Raw genomic sequence first — 10,011 nt, 5'->3', positions numbered from 1 at the left:
GTGGCTCAGCTGGTTGAGCGTCTGACTTTGGCTCAGGTCAGGATCTTGCAGTTTGTGAATTCAAGCCCTGCGGCGGGCTCTGCGCCGACAGGTCAGAGCCTGGAGCCTGTTTCAGCCTCTCTCTGCCCCTCCCCTGCTCATGCTCTGTCTCTGAAAAATGAATAAACGTTTTAAAAATTAAAAAAAAATAGGCTTTATTAATAATACAGATATAAGGATTAGCATAAGATGCCAAGCAATTAAAAAAATACCATGATAGGTCTTGACTCTATCCTGAAATTGTTCTTGTAGCAGTATCGAGAACTTTGAGAACTTAGGGCTAGCAGTAAAATAAAATTCCTTTGGTGAGTCCCATTGTCAAAAGATTCTATTCAGAATATAAGTGCAAATGACTGCTAGGCCAAATTGTATGTCACAACAAATGTTTACAAAAGAAAGCAGCAAGTTTATTTTTTGTTTTGTTTTTGTTTTTCTGCTCTGTTTGTCTACAAGAGAACATGAGATATTAGGACTAAGTGATTTTGACATTTTATAAATCTACAATCCAAAGATTTGGGAAGTGGCCATGTCCATTGTTCCTTATAGGCTGGTACAGCAGGAGTGGGTTCACATACTTAGCTATGGGAATACATGTGTCTATTCCACACTTCGATTTCTGGTTTTTGAGAGGCCCAAAGAGCATTCATGAGAACTCAAGCAAATCATTAATGCAAAGTATTTATGTTGATAAACTATACACCAGGTTGTAAAAAACCAAGTAACAAAGTATAAATTGTGAGAAGAGCTAAACAATACCATAAAGCAATGTGGCTTTAAACTATTTAAAAATGATAATATAGTAGCTATATTGGAGTATTGGCCATTGAGGAGTTTAGAACTGTTGCCTGTCTTCTGAACCTTTGCACTGAAATAAGCTGAATCACATACAATCTGGGAAAATAGTTATTTTTTTCTTTTAGCTCTTTGCTCAAACTGCTCTAAATGGAACATCCTTTTCACATATTTTTTCCCCATACCTCACACTTATCAGCCTTCAGTTCTCAGATAAAAAGTTACTTTCTCAACAAAGCCTTCCTCAATCTCCCATTTGAGCCCAGGTTCTCACTAGTAGATCTCATTAAATTGTGATCTTCTCTTTCATGGCACTTCTTATAGTGGGTTGTGTGTGCTATGTTTCCGTAGTGTTTGTTTTTTTTTTATTACATTTTAAAAATGGCTATCTCCCCCACGGCCCTGTTGCTCCCTGAGGACAAAAGCTATTGTCTCCTTAGCCCATTATTTGTTTTCCAGAGTCAATACTGTGCCAAGCACACAGTGGACAATCCATAAATATCAGTTGAGTTAATTAAATTAGAAGAAATTTTGAAGGAGGAAGAAAACTCAGAAGGCAGTCCAGGTGGTGTGAGGGAGGGAGATAGGGACAACCTTACCCTAATAAACTGCATTTATGGATATATAGAATTCCCAACAGTTAAACTACACTATTGCTATTTGCTCTTAATATTCTAGTCAGTAAGGGCTCATCATCAGGATCTCTGCGGCTTGAGCAAAACTGAGGGTTGAGCTCAAACTATGACACATGGAAAGACCAAAGATCAGGCATATATGGAAACAAGGCCCAAAGTAGTGTGACCTTAAATGTCATAACAGCTTTTAGAAAAGTCTCTCCTGACAGGGTTTAACCACAAAGAGAACAGGCTGGAGATTGGGATTAGTGTAAATAACTGGAGACAACTCTCTCTAATGGGTAAGCCCTGTCCTCATCCTAGGTTGATCCTTAACTTGCTGTGCGGCTTTAGAAAAGTGACATAATTTCTTTATCTTAATTCCTGAATACATGTAAAATGGGATAACAGTTATTATTAAGAACTTTGAGTTTTGTTATTTTTGTTAGCAAAAACTGATTGAAACAGGACCACTACTGCTCTTAAATTGTCTCTCTCTCTCCGTTTATGTGGATCCACAACAGGGGGACATTGGAAAACAAAAGTGCTAAAACGTTTTCAGCATTTTCTGTATTCTCGACTCAGGTGCCTATTTATCCACTGCATTGGGTCCCACCACAATTGGATATATTTCTCTATTTCACAAATATAACTTTCTCTACTGAGTTAAAATATTTAAATTGTTACTCAGGCACCCAACTGCCACACTGATATGAAGTCCAGTGACTGCCTTGTGGTGCTTCTCTAATGTTTTATTTCCCAAAAGAGACCATGGGCTTTTTTTCATCTAATGGGACGGTCAGTTCAGCTTCTCTTCCCAAGTGCAGATTGGAACATTTTTTGCTACCACATGGTATCTAACAAAGAAAAAGTTCTTCTCATTCCCATAAAGGCTCTTTCCACCTTTTTAAAGCTGTTGTTGGGGGGCCCTGTGCTCTCCTCTATGGGTTTCTCATAGCCTGCATGACTGTGTTCAGTATTATTTCCTAGAACACTACCACTGAGTTGGGTTATAGGACCAGAGGAGTGAGCCCCAGCATACCCAAAGTAGCTGCCCAAGAGCTTAGGCTTTTAAGCCAGGGGTTCGTAACATGTCTTAGTGCTATGGACACTTTGAACAGCTTGCTGAAGCCTCTGGATCTCTTCTCAAAATATTTCTTAAAGGTACAAAATGAAATACATAGAATTACTAAGGAAACTAGTTATACTGAAATTTGTTGATCAAAATATAATAAAATATAATAAATATGTAATCAAAATATAATAAAATCCAAAAGTCTGATGTATACACTTCTTTATAATGCACAAAGGAACCAGATTCAGTGGCATTTCTACTAACTAATTGAAAAATAAGAGTAATGAGTGTTATTAATTGTTACTTATTTTAAGATATTTAGAAAAAGTATAATATGAGAGAAAATTATCTGTGATTTCTATTGGTCACAAAATCATAAAACCGCATTGTATATTTACAATGGAAATACTAAAATCAGTTAAATGCATTTTTCCCTATTCAAATGTATGAACATGAATTCTATTCCTGAGGCCCCAGGTTGAAAATGTCTGTTCTAACTTAGATCTTACTTCCCCTTTTCTTCAATGTAATTTTACCTTATGAGTCTCCTTATCATTTCCTTTTTTTTTTAAAGTTTGTTTATTTATTTTGAGAGAGAGAAGGAGCTTGTACAAGCAGGGGAGGAGAGAGAGAGAGAGAGAGAGAGAGAGAGAGAGAGAGAGAATCCCACACAGTCTCCAAGCTGTCAGTGAGGAGCCCAACTCGAGGCTTGAATTCACAAACTGTGAGATCATGACCTGAGATGAAATCGAGAGGATGCTTAACTGACTGAGCCACCAAGGTGCCCCACGAGTCTCCTTATCATTTCTTGTTCCTGGTAATTCTCACAGACACCTTCGTTTATAACAATAAATCTCCTTAACTCTGAATCCCAGGAAATAGAGGAATATTAGTCAAAATCTTCCTAGGAGACCATGTACTTCTTAGACAATTTGATTCCATACCCCCTCATATGACCAGCTTTGCATAATATATAATAGCTAGAGAGTCTATGAAGTGATGATCACTAGCAAAGACAGTAAATGAAATTTTGCCAGGTTAGAAGAAAACTCTATAGAAATGATAAATTTGAGGCCCATAGAGTTTATGCAACTTGCTCAATGTTACACAGCAGGTAGAAGGCAGAGAAGGCCAAATAAAGGTTTGAGAAATACCCTAAATTTCCCTTCTTTCAGCTATTCCATTTTGGTTTTTTTATGTAAGATTATTTATGTTCATACTGGTCTCAAGGTACTGAAAATATCAAAGAAACATCTGAAATATCAAAGAAAGGATTTTTTATTTTAGCTCTGTTTTTTGCTTATTGTATTTTATTCTACAATTTATTTCAATTTAGAAAGTGCTATCAAATTAAGATAGATATCAAACTTCTTACTTGGAGCACTCTTTTTCCCAACCAGGATAGATTTAGATGACAGAGAATGTTTTGTATTTGCATATAGTTATTCAGTAGATGCCCCCAAACTTTGTCCTTAAGATGTAGTGGCTTTCTTGTAGAATATTAAAATCAACATGAACTTCAAACTTCATAGACTGAGAAAAAAATGGGTCTTATGTACTTTCCAAGTCAAAAGATATGGAAGCTACATCTCTATTCTTTGGGGAATGCTGTATATACATTTACAGTCCATATTACATATTTTTAAATTTGTTTACATGTTTACTTAATGTAGTTTTTCTCTGGAAAGATTGGGGATCACTAACATGAATTACTCCTCCCCCCTCCCCCCACATATTAAATGGACAAATCTCATCATCAACGTATGGTCAGGCACAAAGAATCTTCAAATCTGTTATCACGTAAAAGTGTTGAGCCATCATTGACATTCTATAAACACATCCCCCTTTTGAGTGGGTCACTCCTTGGTATTCACATTTCCCGAATGTTCAGAGTGAGAGATCTTGCCTATAGCAAAGGTGGGATGCAGATGTAAAAGTTCCAAGATTATTGTTGAGATAAGCTTTTCATTAAGTGCATGACTAGTGTCTCCTCCTTTTACTGTTCTCTTGGTCTGGTGTTAGATTGAAGAAATGGATCTTACATATAGTATGTAAAGTGCTTCCCTGGTTTGAAAAGTGCCTGACCTACCTAACTGGATGACTTATATTATGTGGTGGGGGAAAAAAAAATCCTGGTTTAAGAATTAGGTCCAGGGCAACAGCTTTAACATGAGTATTTGCTATTATCTTTCCTCTCCTTTACTAGATTTGAACCTCGTAAGAGAAGACAGCCATTTTATTCATTTTTTTTATGTCTGGCCTGACCTTTTTTAAAATTTTAATTTATTTAAACAGCTTCATTGCGATATAATTCATATTCCACACAATTCACTGATTTAAAGTGTACAACTTGGGGTGCCTAGGTGGCTCAGTTGCTTAAATGTCTGACTGTTGGTTTCGGCTCAGGTCATGATCCCAGTGTGGTAGGATGCAGTCCTGAATCAGTCTCCTGGCTGATTGTGGAGCCTGCTTGGGGTTCTCTCTCTCTCCCTCTCTCTCTGCCCCCTCCCTCTCCCCTGCTCACTCTCATGTGTGTGTGTGCTCTCCCCCTCCCCCAGGAAAGTGTACAATTTAATAGTTTTTAGTATATTCACCAAACAACCATCACCACAGTCAATTTTAGAAGAATTTATCACCTCAAAAAGAATCCCATACACTTTTAGCAATCATTCTTTTATCTCCACACTCTGTTTCCAGCTCCAAGCAACCACCAATCTACTTTCTGTCTCTATTGATTTCCCTATTCTGGACTTTCGTATGAGTGGAATCATAGTGTGAAGACTTTTGTGACTGGCTTCTTTTCTTAGCACAATATTTTCAAGGTTCACTTATGCTACAGCATATTTCAGTACTTCATTCCTTCCCATGACCAATTCATATTCCATTGTATGGCTATCCCATATTTTGTTTATCTGTTTTTCCACCGACAGAGATTTTGATTGTTTCCAACTTATGGCTATTCTGAATAATGCTGCTATGAACAGTCATGTACTAGTTTTTGGTGTAAACATGTTTTCATTTCTTTTGGGGTATACTTTGAGGGGTGGCATTTCTAGGTCACATGATAATTCCATGATTAGTTTGAGGAATTTCAAGACTGTTTTCCAAAGTGGCTGTACCATTTGATATTTCTACCAGCAGTGTATGAGGGTTCTGATTTCTCTACATCCTCATCAACATTTGCTGTTATCTGACTTTTTGATCTAGCAGGTATGAAGCGGTATGTCATTGTGGTTTTGTTTTGCATTTTCCTCAGGATGAACAATGTTGAACATCTTTTCATGTCTTTTTGGCCATTTGTAATTCTTACCTGAAATAATGTCTATTAAGATTCTTTGCTTATCAGGTAATTTTTTAAGTGTCATTGAATTGCACTGATCCAGGTTCTTGACAAGGCTTTGTCACTAACTCATATACCAAAAAATGGATCTCTTAAACTGTCTCTGTCACTATTTTTTTTTTCGTCCTTAATGTGGCAGTGGGAATTCTCATCCATCTTAAGCAGCTATTGTAAAGACTAGGTGAGAGAGCATATATGAAGGCACTTTATAAATCATAAAGAGACGAGAAATCTAGGTTATTAAAGAGCTATCAAGGTGACAAATGTATGGGGCAGGGTTTTTTTTTTCTTACAAAAATTTGAAACTTCTGTATCAAAGTATAATAAATTGTAAAAATGAAGATACTATTTAAATAATAAAGTCATCAAAATGGTGATATCCTATCAACATTAGGAATCAGAAAAGATTTTTAAATCATTTATATTGAATGATTTTATGTTTACAAGAGTTGCAAAGATAACAGAGAGTTCCTTATTACCTTTCATCCTGCTTCTTCTAATGTTAATATTTAACATAATCATAGTATACTGACTACAACCAGGAAATGACCACTGGTAAAATATTAACTAAACTCCAGACATTATCACTAGTGTCCTGTCCTGTTTCTGTTCCAGGGTTTGATCCAGGATCCATGTTGCATTTAGTCGTCATGGCTTCTCGGTCTCCTGCAATCTGTGACAGTTTCTCAGTTGCTCCTTGTCTTGCTTGACCTTGATGGTTTTGAGGAGCACTGGTCAGCTCTTTTGTAGGATGCTCTTCAACTTGGGTTTTTCTGATGTTTGCTCATGATTAGCTTAGGGTTATGGACTTTAGGGTTAACTACTACAGAGAGGAAATGCTCTTCTCATCCTATTATATCAGAGAGTACATGATATTGATATGTTTTATTACTGATGATGTTAACCACCGTTACTTGGTTAAGGTAGAGAAGAGTTTTAATGTTTAAACATATTCATTCTCCACAGTCTTGCCAAGAAAGGATTAGATCCCAAACATGTTTCCCTAAATACATTAATAAAATGAGTGTGGTAGCTCCTATCCCACTGTACAAAATTAATATAAAGAACAAAAGAGAAGGAGGAGATAGAGGAGGAAGGCAGGGGACAGAAATTTGCATCTGGGTTCCAGGGAGATCACCCTATTAGTATGCTGGCCGTTGGGCCCAAGGGAGTATACAGCTTAAATGAAAGGGAAGTCATAGAAACCAGGCATGGCCTTGAGCAAGCTGTTTTTCAAAGATAAAGTTGAAACCGAAGATCTTCCCCAAAAATACAACAGGCCTTTTTCTTTCTTTTTTTTTTTTTTTCCCTTCCAGAACTTGGTCTCTCTCCCCACCACATTTTATCAACGTGTCTCAGCTTGCTGAGCTTCAGGCACTAATGCGTCTTTAGAGTAAGTGTTTGGTGGCCTTTTTAACATCTACTGGCACCTGATACCTGCCAGGCTCTTTACACATGCTAATTATAATCCTTAAAACATTCCAGCAAGGTAGGTTTGTTTCTTATTATCGTTGTACAAATAGAAAAACCAAAAAACAAAATGACTTCTGAAGTCTAATACCATTTAGAAAATTCCAGGACCCAAATTAAAATGCAAGTCTGTCTGACTCTGAAACTGTTGTTCTTTTTCTTTGACTCACCAACCAATCTTGGGTCTCTTCTACCTAGTCTCTCATGTATTATCACATCCTAGAAAAAGTGCTTCCCTTCATAGAAATATGAACTATTGTATATATATATATGTATGTACATTTATATTATATATTTATATTATATATTTTAGTTTTTAAATTATAAAAGCTATAAACATGCCCTTTTTAAATAATTTATACTGCATGGAACTACATAAAGTAAAAATGAACATCTACCCGTTCACCCCCATTCCCATATCAATAGTTTCATGTTCATCTTTCTGGCCTCCTTTATATATATAAATGTTTTTATATTTACATATAAATATGTTTTTATATACATAAATCTTATTTTCTTAATATCACCATCACAATATAATACTTTTTTATTTAATTTGAGAGAGAGAGAGAGAGAGAGAGAGAGAGCAGGATAGAGGGGCAGAGGGGGAGAGAGAGAATCTTAAGCAGTTTCCATGTTCAGCATGCAGCTCCACACAGGGCTCAATGCCACGACCATATGATCATGACTTGAGCTGAAATCAAGCATTGGATGCTCAACTGACTGAGTCACCCAAACACCCCAATACTCTTTGATTAAAAACTTAACCATAAAAACAAAAGAAAACAAAAAACCATATGTCTTGAAGTATGAGTTTTACCTCTTTATTTTTTAATTTATTTTTAATTGAAGCATAATTGGCACACAATAGTACATTCGTTTCAGGTATACAACCTAGTGATTCAACAACTCTGTATGTTATGTGGTGTTCACCACCAGTATAACTCTCATCTGTCACCATACAACACTATTATAATACCACTGACAGTATTCTCCTTTATTTTTTTTTAAGTATTTATTTTTGAGAGAGAGAGAGAGAGAGAACAAGAAGGGGAGGGGAAGAAAGAGAGGGTGACAGAGGATCCAAAGTAGGATCTATGCTGACAGCAATGAGCCTGATATAGGGCTCAAACTCATGAACCTGAGTCAAAGTTGATCAATCAACTGAACCACCCAGCTGCCCCCTCTTTATTTCTTGAGATGTTAAGAAATATTTCATAGTATAGATGAACCATATGTTTTGATATATTAATAAAGGATCACTAAAAATTCTTATTAGAAGATTACAGCCCAAAGGATAAAAACTATGCTTTGAAACTTTAGGCATTACAACCAGCTGGGAAAGGAGATGTTTGAAAGCATTTTGGGGCATGTAGTAATATAGATTAGTTCTTAGTATGAAGACATTGAATCCAGCCTGCCTGGCTTCTTATCCCAGGTACAATGTGTACTTGGTATATGAACTTGGGTAAGTCAAATCCTATGATCAGTTTTGTTTTCTAACAAATGCAAATAATAATTACTTCACAGAGACATAAAAAAGTTATAATGTGGATTCAAAATGTAGTGCATATGAAAGACTCAAAACAAAGTCTGGGACATAATATGGACACATAAATATAACTATTTCTCTTATTGTCATTTTTGGCCATGAACATCCAAGACTATTTTGAGGGAATTTTTAAAGACCTTGGTTCTCACTGTGGAAACACAAGTTGGGATGGATATTTCAAATTCTCGCCAACCCCCCTTTGTCAGCTTAAGCCTGGGAATCATCAATTGGATCCTCATATCTGGAATTTAGAGAATTTGGGGACAGTTATGCAAAATGTATGGGAAGCGACACCCTGGAGGCTATTTGTGAACAGCAATAATGGTGGTTTTCTAACCAGAATAACTAGGATGTTCCCAAGGTGTCCTCTGCCCGTGAATCAACTTGCTTTGATGGGGCTTGTTTCCTGACCTTTAAGTCTCCAGCCATTAGTTAATTTTGTGAACTGCTTGGTACTCTTGCAATGAATCCATTTTCTCCTTAGAAAAAATTTAGTTTCTGTAGTTTGCAACTAAACACCTTGATGGTTCCATATCTTCTCTGTACTGTTCTTTAATCTCACTATTCACTCAAAACATTCACTGAAGCCTTCTTACATATTGAAAGAAAAGCTAGAGCATGTGATTTTGCTCCTTCTTAATAAATTTAAGAATGTGTGTAGGAAATACACATTCATATTAGGATCCCCTGACCAAACTGCAATGGGTTTTTGGATCTGTCAGTGGATTTAGGACATTTTTACCAGTCAGAATCATGAGATTGCATATCTATAAACACACACGTCTCGGGGAAAAAAAGTCACTTTAAGCTAAACAAGAGATTAAGTGGCTACTTATCAACATTTTAAAGAGTTTTTGCATTCAGTATTTATTTCTCAACCATTTTGCATGTGAGAAAAGCATAAGCAGCTGGTGTTGTCTGGGTGTAATAACTTGGCAATTTCTGTTCATGTTTGAGTTTCTGTGGGAACTCCCTGTCAAACTGGCATTGGATCGTACTTTTGGCTAGGGCAGTCTCTCTATTTACAGTGACTTCTGCCTGATGTAATACCATCAGCCTAAGAGTATTTCTCTCTGATCCAATTCAAATCCAATTTTACATCTACTAAATGGAAGCCTCAGGTTAAATA

This window comes from Acinonyx jubatus, chromosome B2 (genome assembly GCF_027475565.1).
Source record: "Acinonyx jubatus isolate Ajub_Pintada_27869175 chromosome B2, VMU_Ajub_asm_v1.0, whole genome shotgun sequence".
In the NCBI taxonomy this organism is placed as follows: domain Eukaryota; kingdom Metazoa; phylum Chordata; class Mammalia; order Carnivora; family Felidae; genus Acinonyx; species Acinonyx jubatus.
The sequence above is the reverse complement of the archived record's forward strand: the minus strand, read 5'-3'. Positions refer to the sequence as shown.